General features: G+C 42.2%; 1 protein-coding gene across 9 annotated transcripts in view; it reads left to right on the top strand.

Moving 5' to 3' along the window:
• TLN2 (talin 2) overlaps positions 1 to 15,336 on the top strand; it is a 425,239-nt gene that overhangs the window by 137,193 nt on the left and 272,710 nt on the right. Inside the window, exon 1 of one of the 9 annotated variants that reach the window (XM_080659817.1) lies at positions 436 to 502. The exons of the other annotated variants lie outside the window; for them this stretch is intronic. The gene's annotated coding sequence lies outside the window, so the exon portion shown is untranslated. Of the gene's footprint in view, positions 1 to 435; positions 503 to 15,336 lie in introns of those variants that run through there. 9 annotated transcript variants of the gene reach the window in all.

The raw sequence follows: 15,336 nt of genomic DNA, 5'->3' as shown, positions 1-15,336 counted from the left end.
AAAGGAATGTTAGCCATAATCAGGCTGCTTAGGGACTCTGGCCAGGGTATTGAGGGAGAAAGACATTTTAGACAAAGGGTAGGAGGTGAGAAAATCCTTGCAGAAGACAGGAAGCTGTGTGTTTGGAACTCGGGCAGTTCCATGTTGTTGGGGTATTAGTAGTGGTGACAGACTTGAGAGATAAGGGAGTTCCAGAGGGCAGCAGTGTGGATGTGATCCTGAAGGGGTTTAGGCAGTGAGTTCACAATGCATGACCTAGTTGGGAAAACAAAATTAATATACTCCTGGGGAAAATCAAGGAGTGCAGGCAGTAACAGTGCAAGATACATTTATTCTCCCTAAGGGAATTTATGGGGGGAAAAGGGGATTCAGAGATCTTTCCCTATTTTTTTAACATGGCACCTGAACTCTGCTGTCCCATCGTGTTTGCTGCAGTCAGTCACTGTGGATGACAGCACAGAGATGGACACTGTTCCCAGGCCAGGAGCTTATGACGTCAACAGTAAGAGACTGACTCAAGTGTCTGCCTGGGCTTGCTGACCTGCCTTGCTGCTGCTTTCCTGGGCTGCCGGTGAGGGACAGTGATCAGCACTTGGTTGGGGTGAGGGGGGAGAAATATCAGGGGTGTCCCTGAGTAGACTTTTGTAGCAGTTTATGGGTAATGCGGTTTCCTTGAACTATTCCCTCTACCTTTGTGTATGTTTAAAATTTTTTATAATAACTTAAAATGGCAAGAATAATTGCTTCACAGTATTTGTGAGAATTCAGTGAGATTGGACACAGTGAGGATCTCACACAGTGCTGTGATCCATAGGTGTTGCCTTGCTAATATTGGCTACTCTCCTGACCGATTGTCACTGTTCCTTCCCCAATCTGTTATCCCTGACTCTTGACTCTCTTGGATCTTTCTCCTGTTTCCAGTCTGGAATTTGCCCCGGCAATTTTGGGCAATCTGGATTTTTTGGCTTTGACCCTGGATAGTACTTGAGAGGATATGACTGTATCTTTTATTTTCTCTGGCTCATCTTGCCCAGGGAACCACCTCTACTGACCACCCCCATCCTAGGGCCTTGCCCCAGGTCAGTGCACTTGATTGGAATCTTATTTGCTCAGGTACCCATTGTGTGTTGTGTATGTTGGAGAGTGTGGAGTGGGCTGAGATGGGAAGAGAATGAGCTAAAGTCAGCACAATTGATAATATCCCCTTTTATCTCCCATGGGTCTTTCTTGAAATGTTTGGGAAGACTTAGCTTTTCATTGCATCATATTTTAACTTGTTTATTCATGTGGGTATGTACAGTAGTAACATCTGACTTGGGTGTGCCTCTTGACATTATCATTTATTTATTACTAGAGGCCCGGTGCATGAAATTTGTGCACTGCGGGGGGGTGGAGGGGATGTCCCTCAGGCCAGCCTGCACTCTCTCCAATCTGGGACCCCTCGGGGGACATCTGACATCCCTCTCACAATTCAGGACTTCTGGCTCCCAACCTCTCGCCTGCCTGCCTGCCTGATTGACCCTAACTGCTTCTGCCTGCCATCCTGATCACCCCCTAACCACTTTCCTGCCAGCCTGATCAGTGCCTAACTGCTCCTCTGCTGGCCTGATTGCCCCCAACTGCCCTCCCCTGCCAGCCCGGTCGCCCCCAGCTGCCCTCCCCTGCCAGCCTGGTCGGCCCCCAACTGCCCTCCCCTGCAGGCCTGGTCACCCCTAACTGCCCTCCCCTGCAGGCCTGGTTGCCCCTAACTGCCCTCCCCTGCTGGCCTGATCACCCACAACTGCCCTCTCTGCCGGCCATCTTGTGACCACTTGGGGATGGCCATCTTGTGCAAGGGCATTATGGTCAATTTGCATATTACCTCTTTATTATATAGGACAGGGGTCCTCAAACTATGGCCCGCGGGCCACATGTGGCCCGCCGAGGACATTTATCCAGCCCGCCAGGTGCCGCTGCCTGTCCTGCTTAGCAGCCAACTCGTCCCGGGCCCAGAGTGCGCATAGGAATTTGTTCATAGTTTTTTTTTTTAAACTATAGTCCGGCCCTCCAACGGTCTGAGAGACAGTGAACTGGCCCCTGTTTAAAAGTTTGAGGACCCCTGATATAGGATAACTTCAAAGATGTTTGTTTTCATTTTGTATTAAGCCTCAATTATCATTGACTTTCAACCATTTTATGTCTTTACTTCTGGCTGCTCCAGATGCTTTCCTAAGTTGTGGATTATTTGTAAATAATTTATTTACTATACGAGGTGAAAAGACTACTTAAAGAAACTCTGGTGAATCCTTTTATAAGAAGCAAAGAATGTATAAGTCTTGTTAAGTGCCAGAGAATGTGCTAGGGCCTTTCTTGTCCCTCATTGATCTGTAAGATACCCTTGTGAAATAATTGTGATACCTCCATTTTTAGTTTTCCAATGTCAAACACCTGGTATATACTAGGATTCTTTTGGCTGTAAGCTGCAGAAAACCTTCCCCAGATTGGTTTACATAATAAAGGAACTGAGTGGTTCTTGTGATCGAGAAATCCAGCCATGGGATGGTATTCAGGTATGGTTTGTTCTAGATTCATGTTGGTATTAGGGTTCTAGTTCCATGTCTCTAATGTCCTTCCAGTCCCAATGTTCTCAGAGACAATGAGGGGTCATGTCAGGTCTATCATCCTCTCTCCGAAAGGCATTAGAGAAGTTGCCTATAGACCTCTATATAGTAATTGTGTGTTCTTAGAGTTGGTTAATCTCCACTTGGACATGCTCTTCTGTATGTTAAATAATACAGATTTTGGATTCCTTTAAAATGTTCTTTGATGAATGGATAAAGAAGGTGTGGTGTATACATATTATTCAACCAAGAGAAAGGAAATCCGACCATTTGCAACAACATGGATGGGTGGACCTGGAGGGTATCATGCTAAGTAAAATAAGTCAGGGAAAGACAAAAACTGTATGATCCCACATGTGGACTCTAAGAAAGCCTAAGTCACAGAAATAGAGAGTAGAATGCTGGTTGCTTGGTCTGGGAGGTGGGGGAAATGGGAAGATGTTGGTCTAAGGGTACAAACTTTCAGTAGGAAGACAAACATTTTGGGGATCTAATGTACACTATGGCGACTATAGTTATACTGTATTAGATTTGAAAGTTGAAAAGAATTCTTGTTTCTCTAGACCTTTTAATAAATATTGTGGCGTGTTCTGTCAATGTAAGAAACATCCATACCTATAAGAATTTTTTGAGTTTATTTGAGCCAAACTAAAGACAATTGCTGGGAAGCAAAACATCAAAGAATTGAGAAAATGCTCCAGATAATGGCAGTTATGCACCTTATTTTATATGTTACAATAAAAGGGAGGAGACATAAGGGTGGGGAGTCACAAGAAATTCATTGGTGATAGGTTAGGGAGGCTGTGGAGGAAGCAAAGTAGGGTACGGAATTTTTGGAATTGGATAAAAAGTAACAGGAATTGACAATTTATTTGTGGATATAGGATAGTTAACAGTCAACAATTAACATGATGATAATAACAAGGGTGGGGGGAGGGTAGGCTAACAAGGGTTTGTGATCTCTGCTCTGGTGCAGTGGTTGTGCTTTGAGGGATCCTGAGAAAAGGAAGTTGCTTTTATATTCCAAAGTATGTTATCAGGTATGTTATCTTAGTGAAAAAAAAAAAAAGACAATGACATGCTCAGTTAAGGTGAAGATTGACATTTGTTAGGGAAAAATACCGCCTTAGGACATGACAACCTGCAATGAACTGCTTTTGGTTAGGAAATTGTTTTGGTTAGAAAGTTTTAATTTCAGACCTCCTATGTGGTTCCTTTAGGTCTCTGAGTTTGTAAAGCCGCCATGTAGGCCTCCCCCGAACTTGTCAGGTTTAGTATATGGGTCCTTTTTTGTCTACAGTTCTTCCCCTTAAAGGTGTTCGCTGGGTGGTCCAAGCCCAGCTTGGCGCCTTTTCCCTAGCAGCTCCTCCCTCCTGAAGCTCACTCACCCCTCCCTTTGGGCCCCCAGCACTGTGGTCTCTACCACCTGTGGGGCATCTGTATCTGCAGCCATCTTTCCTGGGGTCTTTCCAAAAGATTATAAGCAATGATAACCTGAAAGGGCATGGGGTTTATTATGTGTTCCTAGAACAGCTTGTCACCACCGATGCCTGGGAGGAAAACCTGCAGTGTGGACAGGAAGGGTCGTGTTTTCCTGAAAATGACAGATGTGAATTCCATAGCCTTGCAAAGATTCTGGACTCTGATCTGCTTTTAACACACTTTTCATTCCCTGGAGTGCCGTTCCTAACTTATCTACAATCAAGCCACCTTACACTTTATCTTCTGTCCTTCCATCCTCTGAGCATCTGTTCTTTTTGGGAGAAAAACCTTTTAAAAGCAAATTTGAGTTGAGTCACCAAAATAATCTCAGTGTGATGTTTCCAGAGCAAGGCATAATGGAAGTAGAGAAACCATGTCAGGATAAGTAAGATTTATTCTGTTTCTTTCTTGTTGCTTATCAGGAGTGGCTATGCAGTCATTGCATTAATAGCTCTGGACTAGTGCTAAGTCAGTGGAGATTTGGGGAGCAGTTCATTATGTGTGTTAAAGGTTTTTTTTTTTTTTTTAAACTGACTGATGTGCATAGGAAAGTTGAGGGGGGAGGTGGAGAATAGTACATTATTTTGCTTGTTCTATAAATTGCTTGTTGCAATAATAAGGTACCGGGAGAGGAGAGAGTCCACATTCTTCTATGGAAGACAACAGAAGGACAGAGTGAGAGGGTGGGGGGAGGGTAGGCTAACAGGGCAGGAAACATTTCCAGTGAGGCAATCCTGCATCTGCATGGTGTGTCTTAGTGATGTGCGTGCGTGCGTGCGTGTGTGTGTGTGTGTGTGTGTGTGTGTGTGCTTTCCTGAGTTTTCTGGCAGAGTTCCAGGCATAGCAGAGTTGCACATCTTTAGAAATTTGCACATCCCTTTTATGCTCAAGTAAATCAATAAGGAACAATTTTCCCTGTTCCTGGACAGAGGCCTGAAATCCATATTGCTCTGTGTGCACTGGCGAGACTTAATCATCCCAGAGCCCTGTGCAAGCCTAACCTGGCTAGGCTGTATTGGCAGTGCCTTATTCTGATTGGCCACTCAATAAATATTTTTTGGATACCCAGAATGTCAACTCGAATCTGAGGGTGTTTGTGTCCTAGACCATCTGGCAGTTCTTTCAGCGTGCTTTGGAAAGAGCATCAGGGGAGAACCTGTGAATCTCAGGCCTTTGGATTCTACCCCTTTCCATGTTCTATGAAACAGTAGAGGCAGGCCAGATATGCAGGAAATTAGGTGGAGCCGGAACATTCTGGAAGGCTGGAAATTTGATGAGGGGAAATAGCCATTTCTGCTTCTGGAGGGAAGAGCAGATCCTCTTATTTGAGGTGTGGCTGGTCTGCCTGGCAGAGAGCCTGGGGCGGGAAGTGGGTGAGTACTTAGTCCTTGCCACTTCTAAAGGGGGACTCTTTTCTGACCTGCTGGTGACAAAGAGGCGTAGCTGCTAGTCACACGGCTTTATTGGACTAGATCCTTGCTAGGAACTTCCTCTTTAAGATGGACCAGACAGGTGAGCTGAGGTACTGATCTGTTTCTGTGTTGGATTCATGGAATGGATTTTAAAGGGTGGACAGAGGTTTAGTGTGGGGGGTGATTGATTGTTTTTCCCCTGATGGAACAGCAGCTGTTTGGGTTCAACCCTCTGCTTTTGCCATATCAATTCTGGGTATTGAATTTCTTGCCCCGCAGTTGTGAACTACTGAGATGTTTTTGAAAGGAGAAGCAGAAAAGGAGGTAATGGTCTGGACTGGCTTCTCCGGAGACAGCCTTCCCAGCACCACTTTTCCTATGGTTTGCTCTTCCTGTGTAGTCAAGGCCAGGATGGCGTACCTGCTGAGGCCGTTGTGGCACCATGGCCAATGTGCATGAAACGGCAAAACCCAGTTGGTCACTGGCCACACTGGGCCGAGGCAGAGTCCATTAGAGCAGGGGGTTCTTTGAGAACTCTCTCTGGCAGCTACATGGCTAACAATAAAGCTAACTTTGAGAGCATCTACAGGTTAGAACAAGGAGGAGAATGAAATTCCTCATGGTGATGTGACCTGCGGGGACCATGAGAAGACTGCATGCGACATCCCAGTGGGCAAGTCCTTACTGCAATATTACAGTTTGCTTGCCAGCCCCCGCAAACAGTCTGAGCCTCTTCAGAACCTATTTAGGACCCAGGAGGAGGACAGTGTTAATCAGAGGAGAAAGAGGAGAAAGAGGCAATATTCAAAGGATGAAGATGGCCATTTGTCAGAAGAAACTAATCCCTAAGAGGGGTTGATGAACTATTGATAAGCTCTCAATCATTATAAGTATATGCATATTTGTAAGGTACTGCTTTATATGTCATTTATCATAGTGTTACCAATTTTGTCAGATAGCCCTTTCATTTCTATGACCTCTTGAAAAGCATGGCAAATGCTACTAATATAGACCCCTCCTGGGACATCAAAATCCTTGTGTAGATAGCAGACCTGTCATGCCACATACAAAAGGGTTAGACCTTGAATGGCCAGGATAAATCTATTCTACGGTATATTGACATTCTTCTGCTTGTGTATTCACTTCCCCCACCCCCCTACACACACACTTTCCCTTTTCCTGTATTCTTATTGTCATCTTCAATGGAAACGGTACTGACATCATTCCTCAACTTATTATCTCCTGACCATCTCTGTGATGGAAATAAATCTGAACCTGTTTATTTCACGTTCCTCATTTAAATCTTACAGATGCTCTCCCAGCATGCTTTAATGGGATGTGGAGCTACAAGCATGAAAAGGGATATAAAAGGCTTGGAGGTGATTGGAGCCCATTGTTCTGGCTGTGCTTTCATTTTTTCTATTCTGGTGTTAGCCCCAGGATGATTTCATACAGATGTTTGAAAGGTGTGGGGCTTTACTCTTCAGAACTCTGGAGTTAGTCTGCATACTCATTGGAAGGACTTCAGTGACCTGCAGACGGGAAGGCAGCCTGATAAATTTCTGATCTCCATCCAGCTGTTACTGCCCATCTGGTTGTGAAATGTGACAGAAGCATGGCCAATGGTGTAATGTTGGAATATGTTGTATCTCAAATTCTTTTCTATTCTCTACACTGCTATGTGAATTAAGAGGGTATGACTGGCAGTGATCAGGAGGTTTAAATCACATTTTGAATTTGCCTGAAGAGGATTTATTGGATTTCTGCTCATCACAAAGACATTGTGCAAGGGGTTATTTACAAGGGGTCACAAAAGTATAGAGAGCTTGCATTCCATTTTGAGAATATGTTTGTGAAAGGATAATTATCAGTATGAGCTGGAACATAGATGGCAGCTAGTATCTATGGTCGGAGCTCAGAGGAGGCAAGAAAACTATGGTCCTGGAAGTCTGCCCTTAGAGGGATTAGGACTCCAGTCTGAGTCTAGAGGGCCAGACATGATATGAGTAACAGAGAGAACAAGGGGAGAGCATGAAGGCAGGGGAAAGACACACACAGTGTGGAGGTGGGAATGGATGAGGTATGTCTGGGGACAGTGTACGTACTATTTGAACAGTGGATCTATGTTTGTCCTAAGAGAAAAGGGAAGGATCAACTTGAAAGGAATGAATGGGCAGGTATCCTAATAATTTGGGTAGTTGAAAACCCAAATTAGCTTAAATGACAAGGATAACATATTGGCTCAATAACAGGAAAAAAGACCCACTTTTCCAGTTGCAGACATGGTTGTCTAGGGGGTGTTTTTCTCTCTCTAGATTTTCTCATATTCACAAGATGACTGCCAGCAGCAACCAAGGCTACCTGCTTCTCTGTTCACATTTATAACCATCAAGCCGAGCTGAGCCAGTCTTAACCCTCACGCAGACAGGGCAATGCCGTGTGTTTAGGCCTGGGTTTCTGCTCATCCCAGTTAGTCAAAACAAAGAGATTGTGCTGACTGGCTTATGCCAGTGAGGGTCAACCTCTGGAGCTTAGTTAGGGGTTAACACTACCCAAATTCTGTGGATGCTATATATTGATTTTCCAGAGGAAAATCGAAAAGGTGGAAAGGAATAATAGGAGGCTAGAAGATGGGTAAACGAGGGAAAAAATGTCCACTCTAGCTTTGAATTATGTGCAGCTTTGAATCCTAAGGTAAATGATCTTGGGGGATCTAGACTTTATCCTATAGGCAGTACACTTGGGGGTGATTACAGTATTTGTTTTGGTCATTGAAATTAAGAACGTTTAACCTTGACCCTAACCATAATCTGCTCTTCCCAGAAAAATTGTTTACCAGTTTTTCTTCTCGTCCTCATCCTGTTTTTTCTTCTTCCTAGGACTGCACATGCTCAGTCAATTGGCTGATCTTTTTTGAGACCCGAGTGCCAAACTTGCATGGCTCTGGAGGATAACCTCTCTTCTTCCCTGTGGAGCTCCCTGAGAGCCATACTCCACTCAATTAAGATTCCTTTGTTGGAGGTTATTCAACTGGTTTTCTATTTGTTCACATTAACATTTATTTAAAAATTAAATAGAATTATTGAACTTCAATAGTGCCATTCAGAGGCCATTCATCCATCCCTCTGTCTGTCCACTTATTCAACAGATTAGTACCTACTATGTGCTAGAAACTGTGTTGGCCACTGGGGGTGAACCTCAGCATGGTACATGGTCCCTACCCTTGAAAACTATGGTTGGGAAGCAAATAAATCTGCAGTTCTGGTTTTATGTGATGAAAATCATATGTAGCATATTATGGAAGTTTAGAAAAGAGGCATTTCTCTCAACTGAAGGTGTGAACAGATTACATTTCCTATTACATATGAGCAGAATACAGCTGTTATTCTGTGACTGGGGCTACAGTTTTTAAACAACTAGGGGGTGGAATGGAAGTGCAGATTCCCAAGCCTTCTGTCTGAGATTCCAGTCAGTAGGTCAGGAAATGGGATCTGTGAATCCCATTTTAATCTTCAGCTCCTTGGGTGGTTCTGATCATGGTGGTCTAATGAGTTCTGGCCTAGAGTGCAGCATGTGGGTGCAGAGCTGCACATGGAGGCTGGGGCAGGGGAGGAGCAGGAGCTGAGAGAATGGCCAGTGAGGTTGTAGAAGGATGGCGAGTTTCTGGGTCTGAGTGGTCAATAGGAAAGTTGAAGGCATCTGCAGCAGAGCATATTTAGAACAGGAAAGAATATCTTAGCCTTATTTTTGCACAGTGGATCTAAAATAATATTCCCAGAATAAAAGACTCTTGGAATAATCAGGTCCCAAACTCCAAGTGCAGTTCTTAATCTCCTCGTCTGACTCCAGCTGGGAATTATTTATCCTTGTTATGTTAGCATAGTGATTTTGGCATGTTCTTGAGTAACCTTGGAGTTACTCTACAAATTGCTTGATTCATTATTTAAAGACTAGAGGCCCGGTGCATGAAATTCGTGCAGGGGGGGGAGGGGGTGTGTCCCTCAGCCCAGCCTGCACCCTCTCCAATCTGGGACCCCTCGAGGGATGTCCGAGGCAGTTGGACATCCCTCTCACAATCCAGGACTGCTGGCTCCCAACTGCTCGCCTGCCTGCCTTCCTGATTGCCCCTAACTGCTTCTGCCTGCCGGCCTGATCACCCCCTAACCACTCCCCTGCCAGCCTGATTGATGCCTAACTGCTCCCCTGCCAGCCTGATTGCCCCTAACTGCCCTCCCCTGCAGGCCTGGTCACCCCCAACTGCCCTTCCCTGCAGGCCCGGTTGCCCCCAACTTCCCTCCTCTGCCAGCCAGGTCCCCCCCAACTGCCCTCCCCTGCAGGCTTGATCGCCCCCAACTGCCCTCTCCTGCTGGCCATCTTGTGGTGGCCATCTTGTGTCCATATGGGGGCAGCCATCTTGTGTGTTGGAGATAGGATGTGATTGACTAAAGACTGAACAAATGTGGAATAATGAGTCCACATGGAGAGCAGTGAAGGAAGCGTGCCGCATTTATTCAGTTAAGGATATTGGGAGGTGGGCGAGGGGTGCTTAAATTAGACTTCTTTTCATAGAATTAAGACTTGGTAAGACATTTTCATCCTCAGACAGGGTAACCTTGAGAACCTTCTCAGAAGTTCTTGACTTACTCCAAAAGCTGCTGTGAGTGAGCTGGGTTCTCCATCTCATGGACAGTGAACTATAGACTACTAGTATACTTCTTACTTCCCGTGCAGGGATGATTTTTATTTACCTGAGGTTAAACTAGAAACTAGACCTCAGACTGGCTCTATGGTTTGCCTTATAGTTGGAATTGCCCCATCACCAATACAAGCTTAGTGGAAATGAAAAGTCATACTTTCAATATAGCTTATGACTGCTTTGTGTTTTTAATTGTTTGAAAATAAGGGACCACCGAGAAATAAAGTATGAGAGCTGTTTCATTTTTGACAATCCATAATTTGTTTTAGGCATTAAAGTGTACGTTAGTAGAAGGTGCAGAAAAGACACTTAAAAATATTGACAGCACAGGATTTCTCAACCTTGGCACTATTGACATTTTGGGTCAAATAATTCTTTGTTGTTGGAGGCTGTCTTGTGCATTGTTGTTATTTTTTTAGCATCCCTGGCCTCTCCCCACCAGACCCAATCATGACAATCACCATTTGTCTTAAGACATTGCCAAATGTCCCTGGGATTAAAATCACCTGTTTGAGTCAACAAAGCTTTTTATGGGTTTCTTTTTACTCTGCTGTTAATCTATCTTTTGAGAATTTTGTTCTAATTATTCAGAGTAAAGACAGTTGATTCTCATTATTCAGACTGCATATTTGCAAATTTGTCTACTTGCTAAAATTTATTTATAACCCCAAGATCAATATTCTTGGCAATTTTGCAGTCGTTCCTGGACACACACATGTGCAAAGAGGCCGAAAGTTTGAGTCACCTGATACATCTGATCCCAGCTGAGGTCAGACAAGGTGATGCTCTGCCTTCTCGGGTCAGCTCTTAGATTGTAAACAAGCATCCTTTTCAAGGTCTGTTTAGTGCAGCCGTGGGCAAACTACAGCCCGTGGGCTGGATCCAGCTGTTCTATCCGCTTCTCTTGCTCTCCCCTCCGCTCCTTTACTTTGAATTTATATTAGTTCACACAAACACTCCATCCATGCTTTTGTCCCGGCCCTCCGGTCCAGTTTAAGAACCCATTGTGGCCCTCGAGTCAAAAAGTTTGCCCACCCCTGGTTTAGTGCCATATTTTTCCCATCTTTGTGCTTTTTATTGGTGATTTCACTGTTTAAAATGGCCCCAAAGTGTAGTGCTGAAGTGCTGTCTAGTATTCCTAAGACCAAGGAAAGCTGTAATATGCCTTATGGAAAAAATTGTGTGTTCTATAAGCTTCCTTCAGGCTTGAGGTATAGTGCATGACTCCAATGCCTATCTGTCTCTCTATGAGTCTTTAAACAGAAGCATACATAAAATAAACTTTGTATACATCAGTTGATGAACATATTGTGAACAGAGGCTCACAGGAACCTAATCCTATATTTCCCCTTAGAGCAATGTTCGGTGTTCACTAATTCAGTGTCCGTGGAGACTTTATAGAATATAACTACTGCAAATAGCAAGAATCAACCCTGTTTTTCTAGCCTACATTTCAGAAGACTACCTTTGAAAGATCCAATGTGATATATGTATTAAGCTAGATTGCTTTTTTTTATAAAAAAACAAACAAACATAGCTACATTCTGGAGAATGCATAAAATGAATAATTACAAGTCAATTGATAAAAATATTTTTCAAGCTATTACATACCTTGTGAAAAAAGGTTGTATCAATTTGTAGTACCACAAGAAACTTGCAAGAATGCCATTTCCAGTGCACATTTGCCAACATTATTTTGCATTTTTCATAGTTTTAAAATGACAAAATTGATATGCATTAGAGAATTCAAATTATACAGGTATTTAAAAAGTATATTGTAAAAGCCTCTCACCTTTCTCACTTCTTCCTTAAGAGTGTTAAGAATTTGTCTCATTTTAAGCCTTTTAATAAAATGCACATAAAAATTAATGCATTTTATATCCATGTTTAATATGGAGGGGACTGAACATTTGCCTACCATATGCCCTTTGCATTATGCTTGATGTTACTTCATATAATTTAGATGGAAACTGCTTCATCATCATTTATAAAATACTTAAGTTGTCAGGAAAAATTGCATAAATGATGCTTCTGTTTAATGGCTATTGTTTAATTTTTGTGCTAAGTGATTAGCTTTTGATAAGTATCTTTTAATCTAATTTTATTATTATTATTATTATTATTATTATTGTTATTATTATTTTTTGCCAGTAGCCAAAGCTACAGAGCACAGCACACATTCAGTCTTGCAATTTTATTCTTTTCTCTCAGTAGGCTTGACAGAGGATTTCAAATAATTCAATTTCCTGATAAAAAAGGAATTAAACATTGGATGCAAACGAGTAAACATTATCCAGAATCAGTCAAGATGCTTAATATAAACCAGTACAACAGATGTTGGTGGAATGATTACAATGTGAGGGACACTTTCATGTCACAGTGATTCTCTGGCCCCTCCCCTCACTAGGGCTGGAGAGAGGAGGACTTGTGAGGGGCAGCTGATGCTCACTGTGTTTTATGCACACAGGCACTACTCGGAGTAACTGGAAATCCTGTAGATGAAAATTCCCTTCGTCTAGGTTGAGGAAGTGAGACCTTCTTGTACCAGCTGTTATACTAGATCGGGAATTTTGATTGCGTGTTAAGCCCTATTTATGTGAGAAAGCTCTAGTTTTCACTTATGATGATGTAGAGACACACAATAAAAATGCTGCTGGGAAAGAAGACTAAAACATTAAGAGCTCTGACTGATTTGAAAAGATCAGGAGAATTGCAGACCTTTGAAATAAGTAACAAATAAGATGCTATTTCTAGGATGGTGAAATAGAGGAATTATACAGGTTTAGCATTACCTACTTACTACTGAGAAAAAGTTAAAAAATAAAAAGTCTGACTTTACTGAGGCCAGAAAGGACTGTTTTCTGGAAAGAACACGAAGACACCAATGATGCCTCTAAGGTAGTGTGAGTTTCTTCACCTAACAGTGAGACAGGCCAGGAGATTGTTGAGGGCACAGGACTGCATTTTCCAGTAAGGAGTGTCATTTCAATGATAAAGTTGCACCTCCATCCCAAATTCAGCACGCTAGCAAGACTCCAGTAGGTCTCCTTGTAGATGTGGAGAAAATTTAAGGATTTGGCATAGATGTGGATTTTAAAAAAGTCTTTTACGGTGTATTTGCTATGAAAAAAATCACAAACTTTTTAAATTTTATAAATTCTATCTAATTTAAAAAGAAAAAAAGAACAACACCCTTCCCATAGGTTAGGAATTATGAGGTCTCTTCTGAGATTCTTAGTTTACTCTTGGGATTAAGTTTGTTTATCAGTCTAGGCATTCAGATAATTATCAAAAACCTGGAGGCACACCCTCAGAACTGCATAGTTTCTCTTTCAGAACATCTGTGGGAGAGGCAGTAAGGAGAATGTTTAAAGGAAAATATTTTAGGTAGTTGTTCACATTCCTCTTTTATTCCTAAAAAATAGCAAGCAAACTTTTTTTACTCTACAAATTTTTAATGTGTGAATATTTATGAAAGAACTTAGAACTTTATATTAACCTTAAAAACTAAACAAAAAAAATTTATGTATTAACCTTTTTTTACTAATATATCATTAACAATATTTGCACACTGACTTGTTATGAAAGATTTAAGCATTATTGAAAGCTTTAGAGTAAAAAGTAGATCATCACTCATATGTAGAATCTAAGTAACAAAATAAACTGATGAATGAAATAGATCCATAGATATGGAAGCATGGAACAGAATGCGGAATCTCAGAGGGAAGGCAGAGAAGGCGGGTGGGTGGGAGGTAATCAGCCAAAGAACTTGTGTGCATGTATGCATAACCCATGGACCCAGACAGTAGGGTGGTGAAGGCCTGGGGCGGGGGCGGGAATGGGCTAGAGGGGGTCAGTGGAAAAAAAAGACAACACATGTAATACTTTCAACAATAAAGAATTATTAAAAATAAGGTAGTAGATCAAGTTGTGTCCCCCCCCTCAAAAAATCCTTTGTAAATAATCTGTTCATCAAATATAGAAGATTTAACTCATTAAAATAACTTCTTTGTAAAAATAAATTCTTCATATTCTGGTTTTACTATTCTATATATATATACGGCATATACACACACACACACACACACACACACACACACACACACACACATATTGATTTCAGAGAGGTAGAAACATCGATGACAGAGAAACATCAATCTGCTGCCTCCTACACACCCTCCACCGGGAATCAAACCAGGGACCGCTTGTGTCATGGGTTGACCTTCAACCACTGAGCCACCCTGGCTGGGCCTAAATGACATTTTCTAAATGGTTATTGTTTCTGATCACCTATGAGCCACTAGATTCAAGGCATACAGGCATATCATTTGCAAAAAAATTAAGGTTTTACTACCTTCCTAATATTTTATGCTATGGCATTTCTCTGCATTGGTTAGAAATGTTAACCTGAAAAGGCCACAATGAGAGGAAACAAGCATTTATTTGAGATAAAGAAGAATAGCTCTTTATTTGGGAAGCACCAATTCAGGCAGAAACGCAAACACTGTCCCATTTAGGAGCGGAAGGCAAGGGGCATTTATGAGAAAGGGAAGGGGAACAACTCAGTGGGCTGAAGGGAAGCATTTCTATAGGAGCAGATTAGCCAACATAGTGATGTTAATTCTAAAGAATGTTTCAATTTTCAGTTTTTTTTTCTGTCACAATGTCTACTTTCTTATCTTTGCAAACAGTTCATTGGGACATATTGTTGCTTTAGGCCCAGTCTGAAGGTTAAGTTGTTCTGTTTTAACATTCCAAAGGTTTCGGGCATAAGACGTGCAAGGCGCGAGGCACTTCCTCTGGGATGGCAGTTCCAACTCTACTTGAAAGTGGTTCTGTTTATATGATTATCTTTTTTACAGAGGGTGAAGTAAAATGTTGAGTAGTTTAGCAGGCATCCTTGTCATCTTCTTGGGATATTACCTGTAATTCACCATTGGTTTGCTCATTTCTATGTATTTCTGATTTACTTTTCTTCATTAGAAAGTATTTGTTATTTACTAGTATAAGAAAGTATCACATTCACTACAATCAGGGAAGAAGGTTAAGGCACTAGCTATTTCCCAAAGGACTTGCCAATGATGTGGGATAGGCTACACACACACACACACACACACACACACACACACACACACAGAAAAGTGTT

Source organism: Plecotus auritus (assembly GCF_963455305.1).
Source record: "Plecotus auritus genome assembly, chromosome: 1".
Taxonomy (NCBI): domain Eukaryota; kingdom Metazoa; phylum Chordata; class Mammalia; order Chiroptera; family Vespertilionidae; genus Plecotus; species Plecotus auritus.
The sequence above is the reverse complement of the archived record's forward strand: the minus strand, read 5'-3'. Positions and strand labels throughout refer to the sequence as shown.